Source organism: Triturus cristatus, chromosome 8 (assembly GCF_964204655.1).
Source record: "Triturus cristatus chromosome 8, aTriCri1.1, whole genome shotgun sequence".
NCBI classification, from domain to species: Eukaryota; Metazoa; Chordata; class Amphibia; order Caudata; family Salamandridae; genus Triturus; species Triturus cristatus.
In genome coordinates, this window is record NC_140591.1 from 739,134,102 (window position 1) to 739,157,926 (window position 23,825).

At 41.8% G+C, this 23,825-nt stretch overlaps 9 non-coding genes across 9 annotated transcripts; all 9 read right to left on the reverse strand.

Annotated features, from left to right (window-relative positions):
• Window positions 1–2,166: 2,166 nt before the first annotated feature.
• On the reverse strand, window positions 2,167–2,238 carry TRNAP-UGG (transfer RNA proline (anticodon UGG)). The gene has a single exon. It is a non-coding gene; the product is annotated as a tRNA-Pro (tRNA).
• A 2,315-nt stretch (window positions 2,239–4,553) lies between these two features.
• Window positions 4,554–4,625, reverse strand: TRNAP-UGG (transfer RNA proline (anticodon UGG)). Its single transcript has one exon. It is a non-coding gene; the product is annotated as a tRNA-Pro (tRNA).
• Window positions 4,626–6,950: 2,325 nt separating this feature from the next.
• Window positions 6,951–7,022, reverse strand: TRNAP-UGG (transfer RNA proline (anticodon UGG)). Its single transcript has one exon. It is a non-coding gene; the product is annotated as a tRNA-Pro (tRNA).
• A 2,315-nt stretch (window positions 7,023–9,337) lies between these two features.
• TRNAP-UGG (transfer RNA proline (anticodon UGG)) lies at window positions 9,338–9,409 on the reverse strand. The gene has a single exon. It is a non-coding gene; the product is annotated as a tRNA-Pro (tRNA).
• Window positions 9,410–11,734: 2,325 nt separating this feature from the next.
• TRNAP-UGG (transfer RNA proline (anticodon UGG)) lies at window positions 11,735–11,806 on the reverse strand. The gene has a single exon. It is a non-coding gene; the product is annotated as a tRNA-Pro (tRNA).
• A 4,702-nt stretch (window positions 11,807–16,508) lies between these two features.
• On the reverse strand, window positions 16,509–16,580 carry TRNAP-UGG (transfer RNA proline (anticodon UGG)). The gene has a single exon. It is a non-coding gene; the product is annotated as a tRNA-Pro (tRNA).
• A 2,325-nt stretch (window positions 16,581–18,905) lies between these two features.
• Window positions 18,906–18,977, reverse strand: TRNAP-UGG (transfer RNA proline (anticodon UGG)). Its single transcript has one exon. It is a non-coding gene; the product is annotated as a tRNA-Pro (tRNA).
• Window positions 18,978–21,292: 2,315 nt separating this feature from the next.
• Window positions 21,293–21,364, reverse strand: TRNAP-UGG (transfer RNA proline (anticodon UGG)). The gene has a single exon. It is a non-coding gene; the product is annotated as a tRNA-Pro (tRNA).
• A 2,315-nt stretch (window positions 21,365–23,679) lies between these two features.
• On the reverse strand, window positions 23,680–23,751 carry TRNAP-UGG (transfer RNA proline (anticodon UGG)). The gene has a single exon. It is a non-coding gene; the product is annotated as a tRNA-Pro (tRNA).
• Window positions 23,752–23,825: the final 74 nt, after the last annotated feature.

Genomic DNA, 23,825 nt, shown 5'->3' on the forward strand with positions numbered 1-23,825 from the left:
TTTATTCCGTCCCAGCTTTGGACACGTCTTACAGGAAGTCAGCCCTTATTTATATATTTCTGCAGTGGCTGAAGCTTAATGAGAAAGAGTAACAAGTTGTTCATAACAACATAAGAAACACATTGTGCATTTTCTCTCAAATACTCCTTCACTTTGTGCCAAAAGAAATACCAAGGTGAATACCTAGGTCACAGATTCAAGCTAAAGATCTTCCTGCTGAATGCAAGGCGCAATAAAAACTGCATATCGCTGGACGAAAGCATTCCTTGCATAGCCTCTAACATCATAACATAACTGAGCTGCTAGCAGCAAGCTAACCAATACCTTTCTGAAATGAGAATGACATGTGCTTATCTGCTCAATCAGTGCTCAATCAGGCTCGATCAGGCGAGATTTAGAAAAGGTGGAAAGGGTCCAAGTGGATGCCCCTTCCTTTTTAGGGTGGGTCCTGCTGACTATCATAGGATTGCTTGTAAAAGTGGCCAGGGTCAGAGGAAAAGCTGCCAACACTTCTTAGCGTTCTCTATAGATGCAGCCATTTTCTGTGACTGTAATTTCGGCCTTTTCCCAGAAGTCTCTATTCTGCCTATGCAAATTAACAAAAGCAGTGCTTATTCCTCACTTGCTCAAATGTCCTTCCTGTCCAGAAAGCTCTGATTAAGCATGCTTATTTTCTTTTTCTGGGATATTTTAAATTGTTTCGCTGTCCAGTCTGTGGCAGTAGAAAGCTGCTTATGATGCCAGGTTTTGATTAATCCCCAAGGTACAAGTACAGAGGAATATATCAGTCTCTAGGATATGGAACTTTTAGCTAACACATCACAATATGTGATGCTTGCCAAGAAAACACTACATTCTGGAGCGCTGATGATCAGAACATTCTGCTCCTGAAGGATAGAAAAGACAGCTTGATTGAAATAAAGTCTGTTTATATTGACGCTCTCTCTCTCCCTATATATACATACATGCGTACACACACACACACAGGTATGTCATGCATTTCTTCAGATTTGTTTCAACCATTTACCATTTATTGGAGAATCCCTACTTTTCAAGTGACTGCAAATGAAGTCATCTCTGGCACTTTTTGTGCAAAGTAAGAGACACACATGACACCTTTTTATAAAAGTCATCGGTTTCTTTGTTACTGTGTACTTTCAAAGCATGGGGCTTTCACACGTCAGGTAAACCTGATTACCACTACACAACAAAAGCAGATGCAGCTTTCTTATCTATGTCGTGATAGAACAGTTGTGAATTGAGTAGAAGAAGGGCCCTGATGTGATACTTATTACATGCAGCCTGTAAGATAGTCAAACATGCAGGCTAGGAAGGAAGATGCAAATATCAATGTATTAGAAAAACACCTAAAGGCGAGTGATATGCTTTCATTCATGCATGGCTAGGAAAAATCGCCATACTGTTGCAAACATTCTTACACCACCAACTGGAAATAAATGATTCTGACATTAAACGTAAAGGTGACAATGCATTTGTATCATCACCTTGAGAAGGATCATCTTGGAATTGAGCCGAGGGCCTCTGCACTCAAAGCCAGAAACACTCCACTAAAATAAGATTCCTGTTGGTGCCAACAATTCTCCATGTTAATGCTTGTTCTAGGTGAGCAGTGAACCGATTGCAGGGCTCTTTTGAAAGCAAGGTCTGAGAACCAACAGATACATCCACACGCCGATTACTTTAGTGTTTTGAGAGAATTCCCTTTCTTGGAACGAGATTGCATGAAATAATCTTCAGGGCTTGGACAATTCCATGGCAAAACGGCACCTATCAACATTGTAGCCAACACAATATAACAACTGTTTCTGCCCGGTTTCAAACCAGGGACCTTTCGCGTGTGAGGCAAACGTGATAACCACTGCACTACAGAAACAGATACCTACAGTTGATTTTTCTGTAATGAAACTGCTCCGAACTGGCTATTCCATGGGCCTCTGGCTTTAGATTTCTTTCATGCAACCTGCCCGACATCCCTAGCTGAACGCTCGTACATGCCATGCAAGACCAGATGTTTGGTATTAGCTCAGACTGGGCAGGGCTGAAGCATGAGACTCTAGCAAAGAATTATCCACTACTGCAAAGAAAAAATTGATGTTGGTTTTGAAACGCAAACTTCAAAACAACTTGAAAAGAGTACCAAGAAAAGGGCTCGTCCGGGATTTGAACCCGGGACCTCTCGCACCCAAAGCGAGAATCATACCCCTAGACCAACGAGCCCTCAAAATCCTCTTACCTCTCAAAAGCTAATACCGGCTCTAAGCCCGCAATGAAGATCATGCTGGTATCTTTATGATGCTTGGTCTGTGAATACGCATGAAAGTCAGTCTCAACTTACCCTTTCTCAAACGATAGCACTATCATTTACAAGTGTCTCCTTTTATTCCGTCCCAGCTTTGGACACGTCTTACAGGAAGTCAGCCCTTATTTATATATTTCTGCAGTGGCTGAAGCTTAATGAGAAAGAGTAACAAGTTGTTCATAACAACATAAGAAACACATTGTGCATTTTCTCTCAAATACTCCTTCACTTTGTGCCAAAAGAAATACCAAGGTGAATACCTAGGCCACAGATTCAAGCTAAAGATCTTCCTGCTGAATGCAAGGCGCAATAAAAACTGCATATCGCTGGACTAAAGCATTCCTTGCATAGCCTCTAACATCATAACATAACTGAGCTGCTAGCAGCAAGCTAACCAATACCTTTCTGAAATGAGAATGACATGTGCTTATCTGCTCAATCAGTGCTCAATCAGGCGAGATTTAGAAAAGGTGGAAAGGGTCCAAGTGGATGCCCCTTCCTTTTTAGGGTGGGTCCTGCTGACTATCATAGGATTGCTTGTAAAAGTGGTCAGGGTCAGAGGAAAAGCTGCCAACACTTCTTAGCGTTCTCTATAGATGCAGCCATTTTCTGTGACTGTAATTTCGGCCTTTTCCCAGAACTCTCTATTCTGCCTATGCAAATTAACAAAAGCAGTGCTTATTCCTCACTTGCTCAAAGGTCCTTCCTGTCCAGAAAGCTCTGATTAAGCATGCTTATTTTCTTTTTCTGGGATATTTTAAATTGTTTCGCTGTCCAGTCTGTGGCAGTAGAAAGCTGCTTATGATGCCAGGTTTTGATGAATCCCCAAGGTACAAGTACAGAGGAATATATCAGTCTCTAGGATATGGAACTTTTAGCTAACACATCACAATATGTGATGCTTGCCAAGAAAACACTACATTCTGGAGCGCTGATGATCAGAACATTCTGCTCCTGAAGGATAGAAAAGACAGCTTGATTGAAATAAAGTCTGTTTATATTGACGCTCTCTCTCTCCCTATATATACATACATGCGTACACACACACACACAGGTATGTCATGCATTTCTTCAGATTTGTTTCAACCATTTACCATTTATTGGAGAATCCCTACTTTTCAAGTGACTGCAAATGAAGTCATCTCTGGCACTTTTTGTGCAAAGTAAGAGACGCACATGACACCTTTTTATAAAAGTCATCGGTTTCTTTGTTACTGTGTACTTTCAAAGCATGGGGCTTTCACACGTCAGGTAAACCTGATTACCACTACACAACAAAAGCAGATGCAGCTTTCTTATCTATGTCGTGATAGAACAGTTGTGAATTGAGTAGAAGAAGGGCCCTGATGTGATACTTATTACATGCAGCCTGTAAGATAGTCAAGCATGCAGGCTAGGAAGGAAGATGCAAATATCAATGTACTAGAAAAACACCTAAAGGCGAGTGATATGCTTTCATTCATGCATGGCTAGGAAAAATCGCCATACTGTTGCAAACATTCTTACACCACCAACTGGAAATAAATGATTCTGACATTGAACGTAAAGGTGACAATGCATTTGTATCATCACCTTGAGAAGGATCATCTTGGAATTGAGCCGAGGGCCTCTGCACTCAAAGCCAGAAACACTCCACTAAAATAAGATTCCTGTTGGTGCCAACAATTCTCCATGTTAATGCTTGTTCTAGGTGAGCAGTGAACCGATTGCAGGGCTCTTTTGAAAGCAAGGTCTGAGAACCAACAGATACATCCACACGCCGATTACTTTAGTGTTTTGAGAGAATTCCCTTTCTTGGAACGAGATTGCATGAAATAATCTTCAGGGCTTGGACAATTCCATGGCAAAACGGCACCTATCAACATTGTAGCCAACACAATATAACAACTGTTTCTGCCCGGTTTCGAACCGGGGACCTTTCGCGTGTGAGGCAAACGTGATAACCACTACACTACAAAAACAGATACCTACAGTTGATTTTTCTGTAATGAAACTGCTCCGAACTGGCTATTCCATGGGCCTCTGGCTTTAGATTTCTTTCATGCAACCTGCCCGACATCCCTAGCTGAACGCTCGTACATGCCATGCAAGACCAGATGTTTGGTATTAGCTCAGACTGGGCAGGGCTAAAGCATGAGACTCTAGCAAAGAATTATCCACTACTGCGAAGAAAAAATTGATGTTGGTTTTGAAACGCAAACTTCAAAACAACTTGAAAAGAGTACCAAGAAAAGGGCTCGTCCGGGATTTGAACCCGGGACCTCTCGCACCCAAAGCGAGAATCATACCCCTAGACCAACGAGCCCTCAAAATCCTCTTACCTCTCAAAAGCTAATACCGGCTCTAAGCCCGCAATGAAGATCATGCTGGTATCTTTATGATGCTTGGTCTGTGAATACGCATGAAAGTCAGTCTCAACTTACCCTTTCTCAAACGATAGCACTATCATTTACAAGTGTCTCCTTTTATTCCGTCCCAGCTTTGGACACGTCTTACAGGAAGTCAGCCCTTATTTATATATTTCTGCAGTGGCTGAAGCTTAATGAGAAAGAGTAACAAGTTGTTCATAACAACATAAGAAACACATTGTGCATTTTCTCTCAAATACTCCTTCACTTTGTGCCAAAAGAAATACCAAGGTGAATACCTAGGTCACAGATTCAAGCTAAAGATCTTCCTGCTGAATGCAAGGCGCAATAAAAACTGCATATCGCTGGACGAAAGCATTCCTTGCATAGCCTCTAACATCATAACATAACTGAGCTGCTAGCAGCAAGCTAACCAATACCTTTCTGAAATGAGAATGACATGTGCTTATCTGCTCAATCAGTGCTCAATCAGGCTCGATCAGGCGAGATTTAGAAAAGGTGGAAAGGGTCCAAGTGGATGCCCCTTCCTTTTTAGGGTGGGTCCTGCTGACTATCATAGGATTGCTTGTAAAAGTGGCCAGGGTCAGAGGAAAAGCTGCCAACACTTCTTAGCGTTCTCTATAGATGCAGCCATTTTCTGTGACTGTAATTTCGGCCTTTTCCCAGAAGTCTCTATTCTGCCTATGCAAATTAACAAAAGCAGTGCTTATTCCTCACTTGCTCAAATGTCCTTCCTGTCCAGAAAGCTCTGATTAAGCATGCTTATTTTCTTTTTCTGGGATATTTTAAATTGTTTCGCTGTCCAGTCTGTGGCAGTAGAAAGCTGCTTATGATGCCAGGTTTTGATTAATCCCCAAGGTACAAGTACAGAGGAATATATCAGTCTCTAGGATATGGAACTTTTAGCTAACACATCACAATATGTGATGCTTGCCAAGAAAACACTACATTCTGGAGCGCTGATGATCAGAACATTCTGCTCCTGAAGGATAGAAAAGACAGCTTGATTGAAATAAAGTCTGTTTATATTGACGCTCTCTCTCTCCCTATATATACATACATGCGTACACACACACACACAGGTATGTCATGCATTTCTTCAGATTTGTTTCAACCATTTACCATTTATTGGAGAATCCCTACTTTTCAAGTGACTGCAAATGAAGTCATCTCTGGCACTTTTTGTGCAAAGTAAGAGACACACATGACACCTTTTTATAAAAGTCATCGGTTTCTTTGTTACTGTGTACTTTCAAAGCATGGGGCTTTCACACGTCAGGTAAACCTGATTACCACTACACAACAAAAGCAGATGCAGCTTTCTTATCTATGTCGTGATAGAACAGTTGTGAATTGAGTAGAAGAAGGGCCCTGATGTGATACTTATTACATGCAGCCTGTAAGATAGTCAAACATGCAGGCTAGGAAGGAAGATGCAAATATCAATGTATTAGAAAAACACCTAAAGGCGAGTGATATGCTTTCATTCATGCATGGCTAGGAAAAATCGCCATACTGTTGCAAACATTCTTACACCACCAACTGGAAATAAATGATTCTGACATTAAACGTAAAGGTGACAATGCATTTGTATCATCACCTTGAGAAGGATCATCTTGGAATTGAGCCGAGGGCCTCTGCACTCAAAGCCAGAAACACTCCACTAAAATAAGATTCCTGTTGGTGCCAACAATTCTCCATGTTAATGCTTGTTCTAGGTGAGCAGTGAACCGATTGCAGGGCTCTTTTGAAAGCAAGGTCTGAGAACCAACAGATACATCCACACGCCGATTACTTTAGTGTTTTGAGAGAATTCCCTTTCTTGGAACGAGATTGCATGAAATAATCTTCAGGGCTTGGACAATTCCATGGCAAAACGGCACCTATCAACATTGTAGCCAACACAATATAACAACTGTTTCTGCCCGGTTTCAAACCAGGGACCTTTCGCGTGTGAGGCAAACGTGATAACCACTGCACTACAGAAACAGATACCTACAGTTGATTTTTCTGTAATGAAACTGCTCCGAACTGGCTATTCCATGGGCCTCTGGCTTTAGATTTCTTTCATGCAACCTGCCCGACATCCCTAGCTGAACGCTCGTACATGCCATGCAAGACCAGATGTTTGGTATTAGCTCAGACTGGGCAGGGCTGAAGCATGAGACTCTAGCAAAGAATTATCCACTACTGCAAAGAAAAAATTGATGTTGGTTTTGAAACGCAAACTTCAAAACAACTTGAAAAGAGTACCAAGAAAAGGGCTCGTCCGGGATTTGAACCCGGGACCTCTCGCACCCAAAGCGAGAATCATACCCCTAGACCAACGAGCCCTCAAAATCCTCTTACCTCTCAAAAGCTAATACCGGCTCTAAGCCCGCAATGAAGATCATGCTGGTATCTTTATGATGCTTGGTCTGTGAATACGCATGAAAGTCAGTCTCAACTTACCCTTTCTCAAACGATAGCACTATCATTTACAAGTGTCTCCTTTTATTCCGTCCCAGCTTTGGACACGTCTTACAGGAAGTCAGCCCTTATTTATATATTTCTGCAGTGGCTGAAGCTTAATGAGAAAGAGTAACAAGTTGTTCATAACAACATAAGAAACACATTGTGCATTTTCTCTCAAATACTCCTTCACTTTGTGCCAAAAGAAATACCAAGGTGAATACCTAGGCCACAGATTCAAGCTAAAGATCTTCCTGCTGAATGCAAGGCGCAATAAAAACTGCATATCGCTGGACTAAAGCATTCCTTGCATAGCCTCTAACATCATAACATAACTGAGCTGCTAGCAGCAAGCTAACCAATACCTTTCTGAAATGAGAATGACATGTGCTTATCTGCTCAATCAGTGCTCAATCAGGCGAGATTTAGAAAAGGTGGAAAGGGTCCAAGTGGATGCCCCTTCCTTTTTAGGGTGGGTCCTGCTGACTATCATAGGATTGCTTGTAAAAGTGGTCAGGGTCAGAGGAAAAGCTGCCAACACTTCTTAGCGTTCTCTATAGATGCAGCCATTTTCTGTGACTGTAATTTCGGCCTTTTCCCAGAACTCTCTATTCTGCCTATGCAAATTAACAAAAGCAGTGCTTATTCCTCACTTGCTCAAAGGTCCTTCCTGTCCAGAAAGCTCTGATTAAGCATGCTTATTTTCTTTTTCTGGGATATTTTAAATTGTTTCGCTGTCCAGTCTGTGGCAGTAGAAAGCTGCTTATGATGCCAGGTTTTGATGAATCCCCAAGGTACAAGTACAGAGGAATATATCAGTCTCTAGGATATGGAACTTTTAGCTAACACATCACAATATGTGATGCTTGCCAAGAAAACACTACATTCTGGAGCGCTGATGATCAGAACATTCTGCTCCTGAAGGATAGAAAAGACAGCTTGATTGAAATAAAGTCTGTTTATATTGACGCTCTCTCTCTCCCTATATATACATACATGCGTACACACACACACACAGGTATGTCATGCATTTCTTCAGATTTGTTTCAACCATTTACCATTTATTGGAGAATCCCTACTTTTCAAGTGACTGCAAATGAAGTCATCTCTGGCACTTTTTGTGCAAAGTAAGAGACGCACATGACACCTTTTTATAAAAGTCATCGGTTTCTTTGTTACTGTGTACTTTCAAAGCATGGGGCTTTCACACGTCAGGTAAACCTGATTACCACTACACAACAAAAGCAGATGCAGCTTTCTTATCTATGTCGTGATAGAACAGTTGTGAATTGAGTAGAAGAAGGGCCCTGATGTGATACTTATTACATGCAGCCTGTAAGATAGTCAAACATGCAGGCTAGGAAGGAAGATGCAAATATCAATGTACTAGAAAAACACCTAAAGGCGAGTGATATGCTTTCATTCATGCATGGCTAGGAAAAATCGCCATACTGTTGCAAACATTCTTACACCACCAACTGGAAATAAATGATTCTGACATTGAACGTAAAGGTGACAATGCATTTGTATCATCACCTTGAGAAGGATCATCTTGGAATTGAGCCGAGGGCCTCTGCACTCAAAGCCAGAAACACTCCACTAAAATAAGATTCCTGTTGGTGCCAACAATTCTCCATGTTAATGCTTGTTCTAGGTGAGCAGTGAACCGATTGCAGGGCTCTTTTGAAAGCAAGGTCTGAGAACCAACAGATACATCCACACGCCGATTACTTTAGTGTTTTGAGAGAATTCCCTTTCTTGGAACGAGATTGCATGAAATAATCTTCAGGGCTTGGACAATTCCATGGCAAAACGGCACCTATCAACATTGTAGCCAACACAATATAACAACTGTTTCTGCCCGGTTTCGAACCGGGGACCTTTCGCGTGTGAGGCAAACGTGATAACCACTACACTACAGAAACAGATACCTACAGTTGATTTTTCTGTAATGAAACTGCTCCGAACTGGCTATTCCATGGGCCTCTGGCTTTAGATTTCTTTCATGCAACCTGCCCGACATCCCTAGCTGAACGCTCGTACATGCCATGCAAGACCAGATGTTTGGTATTAGCTCAGACTGGGCAGGGCTGAAGCATGAGACTCTAGCAAAGAATTATCCACTACTGCGAAGAAAAAATTGATGTTGGTTTTGAAACGCAAACTTCAAAACAACTTGAAAAGAGTACCAAGAAAAGGGCTCGTCCGGGATTTGAACCCGGGACCTCTCGCACCCAAAGCGAGAATCATACCCCTAGACCAACGAGCCCTCAAAATCCTCTTACCTCTCAAAAGCTAATACCGGCTCTAAGCCCGCAATGAAGATCATGCTGGTATCTTTATGATGCTTGGTCTGTGAATACGCATGAAAGTCAGTCTCAACTTACCCTTTCTCAAACGATAGCACTATCATTTACAAGTGTCTCCTTTTATTCCGTCCCAGCTTTGGACACGTCTTACAGGAAGTCAGCCCTTATTTATATATTTCTGCAGTGGCTGAAGCTTAATGAGAAAGAGTAACAAGTTGTTCATAACAACATAAGAAACACATTGTGCATTTTCTCTCAAATACTCCTTCACTTTGTGCCAAAAGAAATACCAAGGTGAATACCTAGGTCACAGATTCAAGCTAAAGATCTTCCTGCTGAATGCAAGGCGCAATAAAAACTGCATATCGCTGGACGAAAGCATTCCTTGCATAGCCTCTAACATCATAACATAACTGAGCTGCTAGCAGCAAGCTAACCAATACCTTTCTGAAATGAGAATGACATGTGCTTATCTGCTCAATCAGTGCTCAATCAGGCTCGATCAGGCGAGATTTAGAAAAGGTGGAAAGGGTCCAAGTGGATGCCCCTTCCTTTTTAGGGTGGGTCCTGCTGACTATCATAGGATTGCTTGTAAAAGTGGCCAGGGTCAGAGGAAAAGCTGCCAACACTTCTTAGCGTTCTCTATAGATGCAGCCATTTTCTGTGACTGTAATTTCGGCCTTTTCCCAGAAGTCTCTATTCTGCCTATGCAAATTAACAAAAGCAGTGCTTATTCCTCACTTGCTCAAATGTCCTTCCTGTCCAGAAAGCTCTGATTAAGCATGCTTATTTTCTTTTTCTGGGATATTTTAAATTGTTTCGCTGTCCAGTCTGTGGCAGTAGAAAGCTGCTTATGATGCCAGGTTTTGATTAATCCCCAAGGTACAAGTACAGAGGAATATATCAGTCTCTAGGATATGGAACTTTTAGCTAACACATCACAATATGTGATGCTTGCCAAGAAAACACTACATTCTGGAGCGCTGATGATCAGAACATTCTGCTCCTGAAGGATAGAAAAGACAGCTTGATTGAAATAAAGTCTGTTTATATTGACGCTCTCTCTCTCCCTATATATACATACATGCGTACACACACACACACAGGTATGTCATGCATTTCTTCAGATTTGTTTCAACCATTTACCATTTATTGGAGAATCCCAACTTTTCAAGTGACTGCAAATGAAGTCATCTCTGGCACTTTTTGTGCAAAGTAAGAGACACACATGACACCTTTTTATAAAAGTCATCGGTTTCTTTGTTACTGTGTACTTTCAAAGCATGGGGCTTTCACACGTCAGGTAAACCTGATTACCACTACACAACAAAAGCAGATGCAGCTTTCTTATCTATGTCGTGATAGAACAGTTGTGAATTGAGTAGAAGAAGGGCCCTGATGTGATACTTATTACATGCAGCCTGTAAGATAGTCAAACATGCAGGCTAGGAAGGAAGATGCAAATATCAATGTATTAGAAAAACACCTAAAGGCGAGTGATATGCTTTCATTCATGCATGGCTAGGAAAAATCGCCATACTGTTGCAAACATTCTTACACCACCAACTGGAAATAAATGATTCTGACATTAAACGTAAAGGTGACAATGCATTTGTATCATCACCTTGAGAAGGATCATCTTGGAATTGAGCCGAGGGCCTCTGCACTCAAAGCCAGAAACACTCCACTAAAATAAGATTCCTGTTGGTGCCAACAATTCTCCATGTTAATGCTTGTTCTAGGTGAGCAGTGAACCGATTGCAGGGCTCTTTTGAAAGCAAGGTCTGAGAACCAACAGATACATCCACACGCCGATTACTTTAGTGTTTTGAGAGAATTCCCTTTCTTGGAACGAGATTGCATGAAATAATCTTCAGGGCTTGGACAATTCCATGGCAAAACGGCACCTATCAACATTGTAGCCAACACAATATAACAACTGTTTCTGCCCGGTTTCAAACCAGGGACCTTTCGCGTGTGAGGCAAACGTGATAACCACTGCACTACAGAAACAGATACCTACAGTTGATTTTTCTGTAATGAAACTGCTCCGAACTGGCTATTCCATGGGCCTCTGGCTTTAGATTTCTTTCATGCAACCTGCCCGACATCCCTAGCTGAACGCTCGTACATGCCATGCAAGACCAGATGTTTGGTATTAGCTCAGACTGGGCAGGGCTGAAGCATGAGACTCTAGCAAAGAATTATCCACTACTGCAAAGAAAAAATTGATGTTGGTTTTGAAACGCAAACTTCAAAACAACTTGAAAAGAGTACCAAGAAAAGGGCTCGTCCGGGATTTGAACCCGGGACCTCTCGCACCCAAAGCGAGAATCATACCCCTAGACCAACGAGCCCTCAAAATCCTCTTACCTCTCAAAAGCTAATACCGGCTCTAAGCCCGCAATGAAGATCATGCTGGTATCTTTATGATGCTTGGTCTGTGAATACGCATGAAAGTCAGTCTCAACTTACCCTTTCTCAAACGATAGCACTATCATTTACAAGTGTCTCCTTTTATTCCGTCCCAGCTTTGGACACGTCTTACAGGAAGTCAGCCCTTATTTATATATTTCTGCAGTGGCTGAAGCTTAATGAGAAAGAGTAACAAGTTGTTCATAACAACATAAGAAACACATTGTGCATTTTCTCTCAAATACTCCTTCACTTTGTGCCAAAAGAAATACCAAGGTGAATACCTAGGCCACAGATTCAAGCTAAAGATCTTCCTGCTGAATGCAAGGCGCAATAAAAACTGCATATCGCTGGACTAAAGCATTCCTTGCATAGCCTCTAACATCATAACATAACTGAGCTGCTAGCAGCAAGCTAACCAATACCTTTCTGAAATGAGAATGACATGTGCTTATCTGCTCAATCAGTGCTCAATCAGGCGAGATTTAGAAAAGGTGGAAAGGGTCCAAGTGGATGCCCCTTCCTTTTTAGGGTGGGTCCTGCTGACTATCATAGGATTGCTTGTAAAAGTGGTCAGGGTCAGAGGAAAAGCTGCCAACACTTCTTAGCGTTCTCTATAGATGCAGCCATTTTCTGTGACTGTAATTTCGGCCTTTTCCCAGAACTCTCTATTCTGCCTATGCAAATTAACAAAAGCAGTGCTTATTCCTCACTTGCTCAAAGGTCCTTCCTGTCCAGAAAGCTCTGATTAAGCATGCTTATTTTCTTTTTCTGGGATATTTTAAATTGTTTCGCTGTCCAGTCTGTGGCAGTAGAAAGCTGCTTATGATGCCAGGTTTTGATGAATCCCCAAGGTACAAGTACAGAGGAATATATCAGTCTCTAGGATATGGAACTTTTAGCTAACACATCACAATATGTGATGCTTGCCAAGAAAACACTACATTCTGGAGCGCTGATGATCAGAACATTCTGCTCCTGAAGGATAGAAAAGACAGCTTGATTGAAATAAAGTCTGTTTATATTGACGCTCTCTCTCTCCCTATATATACATACATGCGTACACACACACACACAGGTATGTCATGCATTTCTTCAGATTTGTTTCAACCATTTACCATTTATTGGAGAATCCCTACTTTTCAAGTGACTGCAAATGAAGTCATCTCTGGCACTTTTTGTGCAAAGTAAGAGACGCACATGACACCTTTTTATAAAAGTCATCGGTTTCTTTGTTACTGTGTACTTTCAAAGCATGGGGCTTTCACACGTCAGGTAAACCTGATTACCACTACACAACAAAAGCAGATGCAGCTTTCTTATCTATGTCGTGATAGAACAGTTGTGAATTGAGTAGAAGAAGGGCCCTGATGTGATACTTATTACATGCAGCCTGTAAGATAGTCAAACATGCAGGCTAGGAAGGAAGATGCAAATATCAATGTATTAGAAAAACACCTAAAGGCGAGTGATATGCTTTCATTCATGCATGGCTAGGAAAAATCGCCATACTGTTGCAAACATTCTTACACCACCAACTGGAAATAAATGATTCTGACATTAAACGTAAAGGTGACAATGCATTTGTATCATCACCTTGAGAAGGATCATCTTGGAATTGAGCCGAGGGCCTCTGCACTCAAAGCCAGAAACACTCCACTAAAATAAGATTCCTGTTGGTGCCAACAATTCTCCATGTTAATGCTTGTTCTAGGTGAGCAGTGAACCGATTGCAGGGCTCTTTTGAAAGCAAGGTCTGAGAACCAACAGATACATCCACACGCCGATTACTTTAGTGTTTTGAGAGAATTCCTTTTCTTGGAACGAGATTGCATGAAATAATCTTCAGGGCTTGGACAATTCCATGGCAAAACGGCACCTATCAACATTGTAGCCAACACAATATAACAACTGTTTCTGCCCGGTTTCAAACCAGGGACCTTTCGCGTGTGAGGCAAACGTGATAACCACTGCACTACAGAAACAGATACCTACAGTTGATTTTTCTGTAATGAAACTGCTCCGAACTGGCTATTCCATGGGCCTCTGGCTTTAGATTTCTTTCATGCAACCTGCCCGACATCCCTAGCTGAACGCTCGTACATGCCATGCAAGACCAGATGTTTGGTATTAGCTCAGACTGGGCAGGGCTGAAGCATGAGACTCTAGCAAAGAATTATCCACTACTGCAAAGAAAAAATTGATGTTGGTTTTGAAACGCAAACTTCAAAACAACTTGAAAAGAGTACCAAGAAAAGGGCTCGTCCGGGATTTGAAGCCGGGACCTCTCGCACCCAAAGCGAGAATCATACCCCTAGACCAACGAGCCCTCAAAATCCTCTTACCTCTCAAAAGCTAATACCGGCTCTAAGCCCGCAATGAAGATCATGCTGGTATCTTTATGATGCTTGGTCTGTGAATACGCATGAAAGTCAGTCTCAACTTACCCTTTCTCAAACGATAGCACTATCATTTACAAGTGTCTCCTTTTATTCCGTCCCAGCTTTGGACACGTCTTACAGGAAGTCAGCCCTTATTTATATATTTCTGCAGTGGCTGAAGCTTAATGAGAAAGAGTAACAAGTTGTTCATAACAACATAAGAAACACATTGTGCATTTTCTCTCAAATACTCCTTCACTTTGTGCCAAAAGAAATACCAAGGTGAATACCTAGGCCACAGATTCAAGCTAAAGATCTTCCTGCTGAATGCAAGGCGCAATAAAAACTGCATATCGCTGGACTAAAGCATTCCTTGCATAGCCTCTAACATCATAACATAACTGAGCTGCTAGCAGCAAGCTAACCAATACCTTTCTGAAATGAGAATGACATGTGCTTATCTGCTCAATCAGTGCTCAATCAGGCGAGATTTAGAAAAGGTGGAAAGGGTCCGAGTGGATGCCCCTTCCTTTTTAGGGTGGGTCCTGCTGACTATCATAGGATTGCTTGTAAAAGTGGTCAGGGTCAGAGGAAAAGCTGCCAACACTTCTTAGCGTTCTCTATAGATGCAGCCATTTTCTGTGACTGTAATTTCGGCCTTTTCCCAGAACTCTCTATTCTGCCTATGCAAATTAACAAAAGCAGTGCTTATTCCTCACTTGCTCAAAGGTCCTTCCTGTCCAGAAAGCTCTGATTAAGCATGCTTATTTTCTTTTTCTGGGATATTTTAAATTGTTTCGCTGTCCAGTCTGTGGCAGTAGAAAGCTGCTTATGATGCCAGGTTTTGATGAATCCCCAAGGTACAAGTACAGAGGAATATATCAGTCTCTAGGATATGGAACTTTTAGCTAACACATCACAATATGTGATGCTTGCCAAGAAAACACTACATTCTGGAGCGCTGATGATCAGAACATTCTGCTCCTGAAGGATAGAAAAGACAGCTTGATTGAAATAAAGTCTGTTTATATTGACGCTCTCTCTCTCCCTATATATACATACATGCGTACACACACACACACAGGTATGTCATGCATTTCTTCAGATTTGTTTCAACCATTTACCATTTATTGGAGAATCCCTACTTTTCAAGTGACTGCAAATGAAGTCATCTCTGGCACTTTTTGTGCAAAGTAAGAGACGCACATGACACCTTTTTATAAAAGTCATCGGTTTCTTTGTTACTGTGTACTTTCAAAGCATGGGGCTTTCACACGTCAGGTAAACCTGATTACCACTACACAACAAAAGCAGATGCAGCTTTCTTATCTATGTCGTGATAGAACAGTTGTGAATTGAGTAGAAGAAGGGCCCTGATGTGATACTTATTACATGCAGCCTGTAAGATAGTCAAACATGCAGGCTAGGAAGGAAGATGCAAATATCAATGTACTAGAAAAACACCTAAAGGCGAGTGATATGCTTTCATTCATGCATGGCTAGGAAAAATCGCCATACTGTTGCAAACATTCTTACACCACCAACTGGAAATAAATGATTCTGACATTGAACGTAAAGGTGACAATGCATTTGTATCATCACCTTGAGAAGGATCATCTTGGAATTGAGCCGAGGGCCTCTGCACTCAAAGCCAGAAACACTCCACTAAAATAAGATTCCTGTTGGTGCCAACAATTCTCCATGTTAATGCTTGTTCTAGGTGAGCAGTGAACCGATTGCAGGGCTCTTTTGAAAGCAAGGTCTGAGAACCAACAGATACATCCACACGCCGATTACTTTAGTGTTTTGAGAGAATTCCCTTTCTTGGAACGAGATTGCATGAAATAATCTTCAGGGCTTGGACAATTCCATGGCAAAACGGCACCTATCAACATTGTAGCCAACACAATATAACAACTGTTTCTGCCCGGTTTCGAACCGGGGACCTTTCGCGTGTGAGGCAAACGTGATAACCACTACACTACAGAAACAGATACCTACAGTTGATTTTTCTGTAATGAAACTGCTCCGAACTGGCTATTCCATGGGCCTCTGGCTTTAGATTTCTTTCATGCAACCTGCCCGACATCCCTAGCTGAACGCTCGTACATGCCATGCAAGACCAGATGTTTGGTATTAGCTCAGACTGGGCAGGGCTGAAGCATGAGACTCTAGCAAAGAATTATCCACTACTGCGAAGAAAAAATTGATGTTGGTTTTGAAACGCAAACTTCAAAACAACTTGAAAAGAGTACCAAGAAAAGGGCTCGTCCGGGATTTGAACCCGGGACCTCTCGCACCCAAAGCGAGAATCATACCCCTAGACCAACGAGCCCTCAAAATCCTCTTACCTCTCAAAAGCTAATACCGGCTCTAAGCCCGCAATGAAGATCATGCTGGTATCTTTATGATGCTTGGTCTGTGAATACGCATGAAAGTCAGTCTCAACTTACCCTTTCTCAAACGATAGCACTATCATTTACAAGTGTCTCCTTTTATTCCGTCCCAGCTTTGGACACGTCTTACAGGAAGTCAGCCCTTATTTATATATTTCTGCAGTGGCTGAAGCTTAATGAGAAAGAGTAACAAGTTGTTCATAACAACATAAGAAACACATTGTGCATTTTCTCTCAAATACTCCTTCACTTTGTGCCAAAAGAAATACCAAGGTGAATACCTAGGTCACAGATTCAAGCTAAAGATCTTCCTGCTGAATGCAAGGCGCAATAAAAACTGCATATCGCTGGACGAAAGCATTCCTTGCATAGCCTCTAACATCATAACATAACTGAGCTGCTAGCAGCAAGCTAACCAATACCTTTCTGAAATGAGAATGACATGTGCTTATCTGCTCAATCAGTGCTCAATCAGGCTCGATCAGGCGAGATTTAGAAAAGGTGGAAAGGGTCCAAGTGGATGCCCCTTCCTTTTTAGGGTGGGTCCTGCTGACTATCATAGGATTGCTTGTAAAAGTGGCCAGGGTCAGAGGAAAAGCTGCCAACACTTCTTAGCGTTCTCTATAGATGCAGCCATTTTCTGTGACTGTAATTTCGGCCTTTTCCCAGAAGTCTCTATTCTGCCTATGCAAATTAACAAAAGCAGTGCTTATTCCTCACTTGCTCAAATGTCCTTCCTGTCCAGAAAGCTCTGATTAAGCATGCTTATTTTCTTTTTCTGGGATATTTTAAATTGTTTCGCTGTCCAGTCTGTGGCAGTAGAAAGCTGCTTATGATGCCAGGTTTTGATTAATCCCCAAGGTACAAGTACAGAGGAATATATCAGTCTCTAGGATATGGAACTTTTAGCTAACACATCACAATATGTGATGCTTGCCAAGAAAACACTACATTCTGGAGCGCTGATGATCAGAACATTCTGCTCCTGAAGGATAGAAAAGACAGCTTGATTGAAATAAAGTCTGTTTATATTGACGCTCTCTCTCTCCCTATATATACATACATGCGTACACACACACACACAGGTATGTCATGCATTTCTTCAGATTTGTTTCAACCATTTACCATTTATTGGAGAATCCCAACTTTTCAAGTGACTGCAAATGAAGTCATCTCTGGCACTTTTTGTGCAAAGTAAGAGACACACATGACACCTTTTTATAAAAGTCATCGGTTTCTTTGTTACTGTGTACTTTCAAAGCATGGGGCTTTCACACGTCAGGTAAACCTGATTACCACTACACAACAAAAGCAGATGCAGCTTTCTTATCTATGTCGTGATAGAACAGTTGTGAATTGAGTAGAAGAAGGGCCCTGATGTGATACTTATTACATGCAGCCTGTAAGATAGTCAAACATGCAGGCTAGGAAGGAAGATGCAAATATCAATGTATTAGAAAAACACCTAAAGGCGAGTGATATGCTTTCATTCATGCATGGCTAGGAAAAATCGCCATACTGTTGCAAACATTCTTACACCACCAACTGGAAATAAATGATTCTGACATTAAACGTAAAGGTGACAATGCATTTGTATCATCACCTTGAGAAGGATCATCTTGGAATTGAGCCGAGGGCCTCTGCACTCAAAGCCAGAAACACTCCACTAAAATAAGATTCCTGTTGGTGCCAACAATTCTCCATGTTAATGCTTGTTCTAGGTGAGCAGTGAACCGATTGCAGGGCTCTTTTGAAAGCAAGGTCTGAGAACCAACAGATACATCCACACGCCGATTACTTTAGTGTTTTGAGAGAATTCCCTTTCTTGGAACGAGATTGCATGAAATAATCTTCAGGGCTTGGACAATTCCATGGCAAAACGGCACCTATCAACATTGTAGCCAACACAATATAACAACTGTTTCTGCCCAGTTTCAAACCAGGGACCTTTCGCGTGTGAGGCAAACGTGATAACCACTGCACTACAGAAACAGATACCTACAGTTGATTTTTCTGTAATGAAACTGCTCCGAACTGGCTATTCCATGGGCCTCTGGCTTTAGATTTCTTTCATGCAACCTGCCCGACATCCCTAGCTGAACGCTCGTACATGCCATGCAAGACCAGATGTTTGGTATTAGCTCAGACTGGGCAGGGCTGAAGCATGAGACTCTAGCAAAGAATTATCCACTACTGCAAAGAAAAAATTGATGTTGGTTTTGAAACGCAAACTTCAAAACAACTTGAAAAGAGTACCAAGAAAAGGGCTCGTCCGGGATTTGAACCCGGGACCTCTCGCACCCAAAGCGAGAATCATACCCCTAGACCAACGAGCCCTCAAAATCCTCTTACCTCTCAAAAGCTAATACCGGCTCTAAGCCCGCAATGAAGATCATGCTGGTATCTTTATGATGCTTGGTCTGTGAATACGCATGAAAGTCAGTCTCAACTTACCCTTTCTCAAACGATAGCACTATCATTTACAAGTGTCTCCTTTTATTCCGTCCCAGCTTTGGACACGTCTTACAGGAAGTCAGCCCTTATTTATATATTTCTGCAGTGGCTGAAGCTTAATGAGAAAGAGTAACAAGTTGTTCATAACAACATAAGAAACACATTGTGCATTTTCTCTCAAATACTCCTTCACTTTGTGCCAAAAGAAATACCAAGGTGAATACCTAGGCCACAGATTCAAGCTAAAGATCTTCCTGCTGAATGCAAGGCGCAATAAAAACTGCATATCGCTGGACTAAAGCATTCCTTGCATAGCCTCTAACATCATAACATAACTGAGCTGCTAGCAGCAAGCTAACCAATACCTTTCTGAAATGAGAATGACATGTGCTTATCTGCTCAATCAGTGCTCAATCAGGCGAGATTTAGAAAAGGTGGAAAGGGTCCAAGTGGATGCCCCTTCCTTTTTAGGGTGGGTCCTGCTGACTATCATAGGATTGCTTGTAAAAGTGGTCAGGGTCAGAGGAAAAGCTGCCAACACTTCTTAGCGTTCTCTATAGATGCAGCCATTTTCTGTGACTGTAATTTCGGCCTTTTCCCAGAACTCTCTATTCTGCCTATGCAAATTAACAAAAGCAGTGCTTATTCCTCACTTGCTCAAAGGTCCTTCCTGTCCAGAAAGCTCTGATTAAGCATGCTTATTTTCTTTTTCTGGGATATTTTAAATTGTTTCGCTGTCCAGTCTGTGGCAGTAGAAAGCTGCTTATGATGCCAGGTTTTGATGAATCCCCAAGGTACAAGTACAGAGGAATATATCAGTCTCTAGGATATGGAACTTTTAGCTAACACATCACAATATGTGATGCTTGCCAAGAAAACACTACATTCTGGAGCGCTGATGATCAGAACATTCTGCTCCTGAAGGATAGAAAAGACAGCTTGATTGAAATAAAGTCTGTTTATATTGACGCTCTCTCTCTCCCTATATATACATACATGCGTACACACACACACACAGGTATGTCATGCATTTCTTCAGATTTGTTTCAACCATTTACCATTTATTGGAGAATCCCTACTTTTCAAGTGACTGCAAATGAAGTCATCTCTGGCACTTTTTGTGCAAAGTAAGAGACGCACATGACACCTTTTTATAAAAGTCATCGGTTTCTTTGTTACTGTGTACTTTCAAAGCATGGGGCTTTCACACGTCAGGTAAACCTGATTACCACTACACAACAAAAGCAGATGCAGCTTTCTTATCTATGTCGTGATAGAACAGTTGTGAATTGAGTAGAAGAAGGGCCCTGATGTGATACTTATTACATGCAGCCTGTAAGATAGTCAAACATGCAGGCTAGGAAGGAAGATGCAAATATCAATGTATTAGAAAAACACCTAAAGGCGAGTGATATGCTTTCATTCATGCATGGCTAGGAAAAATCGCCATACTGTTGCAAACATTCTTACACCACCAACTGGAAATAAATGATTCTGACATTAAACGTAAAGGTGACAATGCATTTGTATCATCACCTTGAGAAGGATCATCTTGGAATTGAGCCGAGGGCCTCTGCACTCAAAGCCAGAAACACTCCACTAAAATAAGATTCCTGTTGGTGCCAACAATTCTCCATGTTAATGCTTGTTCTAGGTGAGCAGTGAACCGATTGCAGGGCTCTTTTGAAAGCAAGGTCTGAGAACCAACAGATACATCCACACGCCGATTACTTTAGTGATTTGAGAGAATTCCCTTTCTTGGAACGAGATTGCATGAAATAATCTTCAGGGCTTGGACAATTCCATGGCAAAACGGCACCTATCAACATTGTAGCCAACACAATATAACAACTGTTTCTGCCCGGTTTCAAACCAGGGACCTTTCGCGTGTGAGGCAAACGTGATAACCACTGCACTACAGAAACAGATACCTACAGTTGATTTTTCTGTAATGAAACTGCTCCGAACTGGCTATTCCATGGGCCTCTGGCTTTAGATTTCTTTCATGCAACCTGCCCGACATCCCTAGCTGAACGCTCGTACATGCCATGCAAGACCAGATGTTTGGTATTAGCTCAGACTGGGCAGGGCTGAAGCATGAGACTCTAGCAAAGAATTATCCACTACTGCAAAGAAAAAATTGATGTTGGTTTTGAAACGCAAACTTCAAAACAACTTGAAAAGAGTACCAAGAAAAGGGCTCGTCCGGGATTTGAACCCGGGACCTCTCGCACCCAAAGCGAGAATCATACCCCTAGACCAACGAGCCCTCAAAATCCTCTTACCTCTCAAAAGCTAATACCGGCTCTAAGCCCGCAATGAAGATCATGCTGGTATCTTTATGATGCTTGGTCTGTGAATACGCATGAAAGTCAGTCTCAACTTACCCTTTCTCAAACGATAGCACTATCATTTACAAGTGTCTCCTTTTATTCCGTCCCAGCTTTGGACACGTCTTACAGGAAGTCAGCCCTTATTTATATATTTCTGCAGTGGCTGAAGCTTAATGAGAAAGAGTAACAAGTTGTTCATAACAACATAAGAAACACATTGTGCATTTTCTCTCAAATACTCCTTCACTTTGTGCCAAAAGAAATACCAAGGTGAATACCTAGGCCACAGATTCAAGCTAAAGATCTTCCTGCTGAATGCAAGGCGCAATAAAAACTGCATATCGCTGGACTAAAGCATTCCTTGCATAGCCTCTAACATCATAACATAACTGAGCTGCTAGCAGCAAGCTAACCAATACCTTTCTGAAATGAGAATGACATGTGCTTATCTGCTCAATCAGTGCTCAATCAGGCGAGATTTAGAAAAGGTGGAAAGGGTCCAAGTGGATGCCCCTTCCTTTTTAGGGTGGGTCCTGCTGACTATCATAGGATTGCTTGTAAAAGTGGTCAGGGTCAGAGGAAAAGCTGCCAACACTTCTTAGCGTTCTCTATAGATGCAGCCATTTTCTGTGACTGTAATTTCGGCCTTTTCCCAGAACTCTCTATTCTGCCTATGCAAATTAACAAAAGCAGTGCTTATTCCTCACTTGCTCAAAGGTCCTTCCTGTCCAGAAAGCTCTGATTAAGCATGCTTATTTTCTTTTTCTGGGATATTTTAAATTGTTTCGCTGTCCAGTCTGTGGCAGTAGAAAGCTGCTTATGATGCCAGGTTTTGATGAATCCCCAAGGTACAAGTACAGAGGAATATATCAGTCTCTAGGATATGGAACTTTTAGCTAACACATCACAATATGTGATGCTTGCCAAGAAAACACTACATTCTGGAGCGCTGATGATCAGAACATTCTGCTCCTGAAGGATAGAAAAGACAGCTTGATTGAAATAAAGTCTGTTTATATTGACGCTCTCTCTCTCCCTATATATACATACATGCGTACACACACACACACAGGTATGTCATGCATTTCTTCAGATTTGTTTCAACCATTTACCATTTATTGGAGAATCCCTACTTTTCAAGTGACTGCAAATGAAGTCATCTCTGGCACTTTTTGTGCAAAGTAAGAGACGCACATGACACCTTTTTATAAAAGTCATCGGTTTCTTTGTTACTGTGTACTTTCAAAGCATGGGGCTTTCACACGTCAGGTAAACCTGATTACCACTACACAACAAAAGCAGATGCAGCTTTCTTATCTATGTCGTGATAGAACAGTTGTGAATTGAGTAGAAGAAGGGCCCTGATGTGATACTTATTACATGCAGCCTGTAAGATAGTCAAACATGCAGGCTAGGAAGGAAGATGCAAATATCAATGTACTAGAAAAACACCTAAAGGCGAGTGATATGCTTTCATTCATGCATGGCTAGGAAAAATCGCCATACTGTTGCAAACATTCTTACACCACCAACTGGAAATAAATGATTCTGACATTGAACGTAAAGGTGACAATGCATTTGTATCATCACCTTGAGAAGGATCATCTTGGAATTGAGCCGAGGGCCTCTGCACTCAAAGCCAGAAACACTCCACTAAAATAAGATTCCTGTTGGTGCCAACAATTCTCCATGTTAATGCTTGTTCTAGGTGAGCAGTGAACCGATTGCAGGGCTCTTTTGAAAGCAAGGTCTGAGAACCAACAGATACATCCACACGCCGATTACTTTAGTGTTTTGAGAGAATTCCCTTTCTTGGAACGAGATTGCATGAAATAATCTTCAGGGCTTGGACAATTCCATGGCAAAACGGCACCTATCAACATTGTAGCCAACACAATATAACAACTGTTTCTGCCCGGTTTCGAACCGGGGACCTTTCGCGTGTGAGGCAAACGTGATAACCACTACACTACAGAAACAGATACCTACAGTTGATTTTTCTGTAATGAAACTGCTCCGAACTGGCTATTCCATGGGCCTCTGGCTTTAGATTTCTTTCATGCAACCTGCCCGACATCCCTAGCTGAACGCTCGTACATGCCATGCAAGACCAGATGTTTGGTATTAGCTCAGACTGGGCAGGGCTGAAGCATGAGACTCTAGCAAAGAATTATCCACTACTGCGAAGAAAAAATTGATGTTGGTTTTGAAACGCAAACTTCAAAACAACTTGAAAAGAGTACCAAGAAAAGGGCTCGTCCGGGATTTGAACCCGGGACCTCTCGCACCCAAAGCGAGAATCATACCCCTAGACCAACGAGCCCTCAAAATCCTCTTACCTCTCAAAAGCTAATACCGGCTCTAAGCCCGCAATGAAGATCATGCTGGTATCTTTAT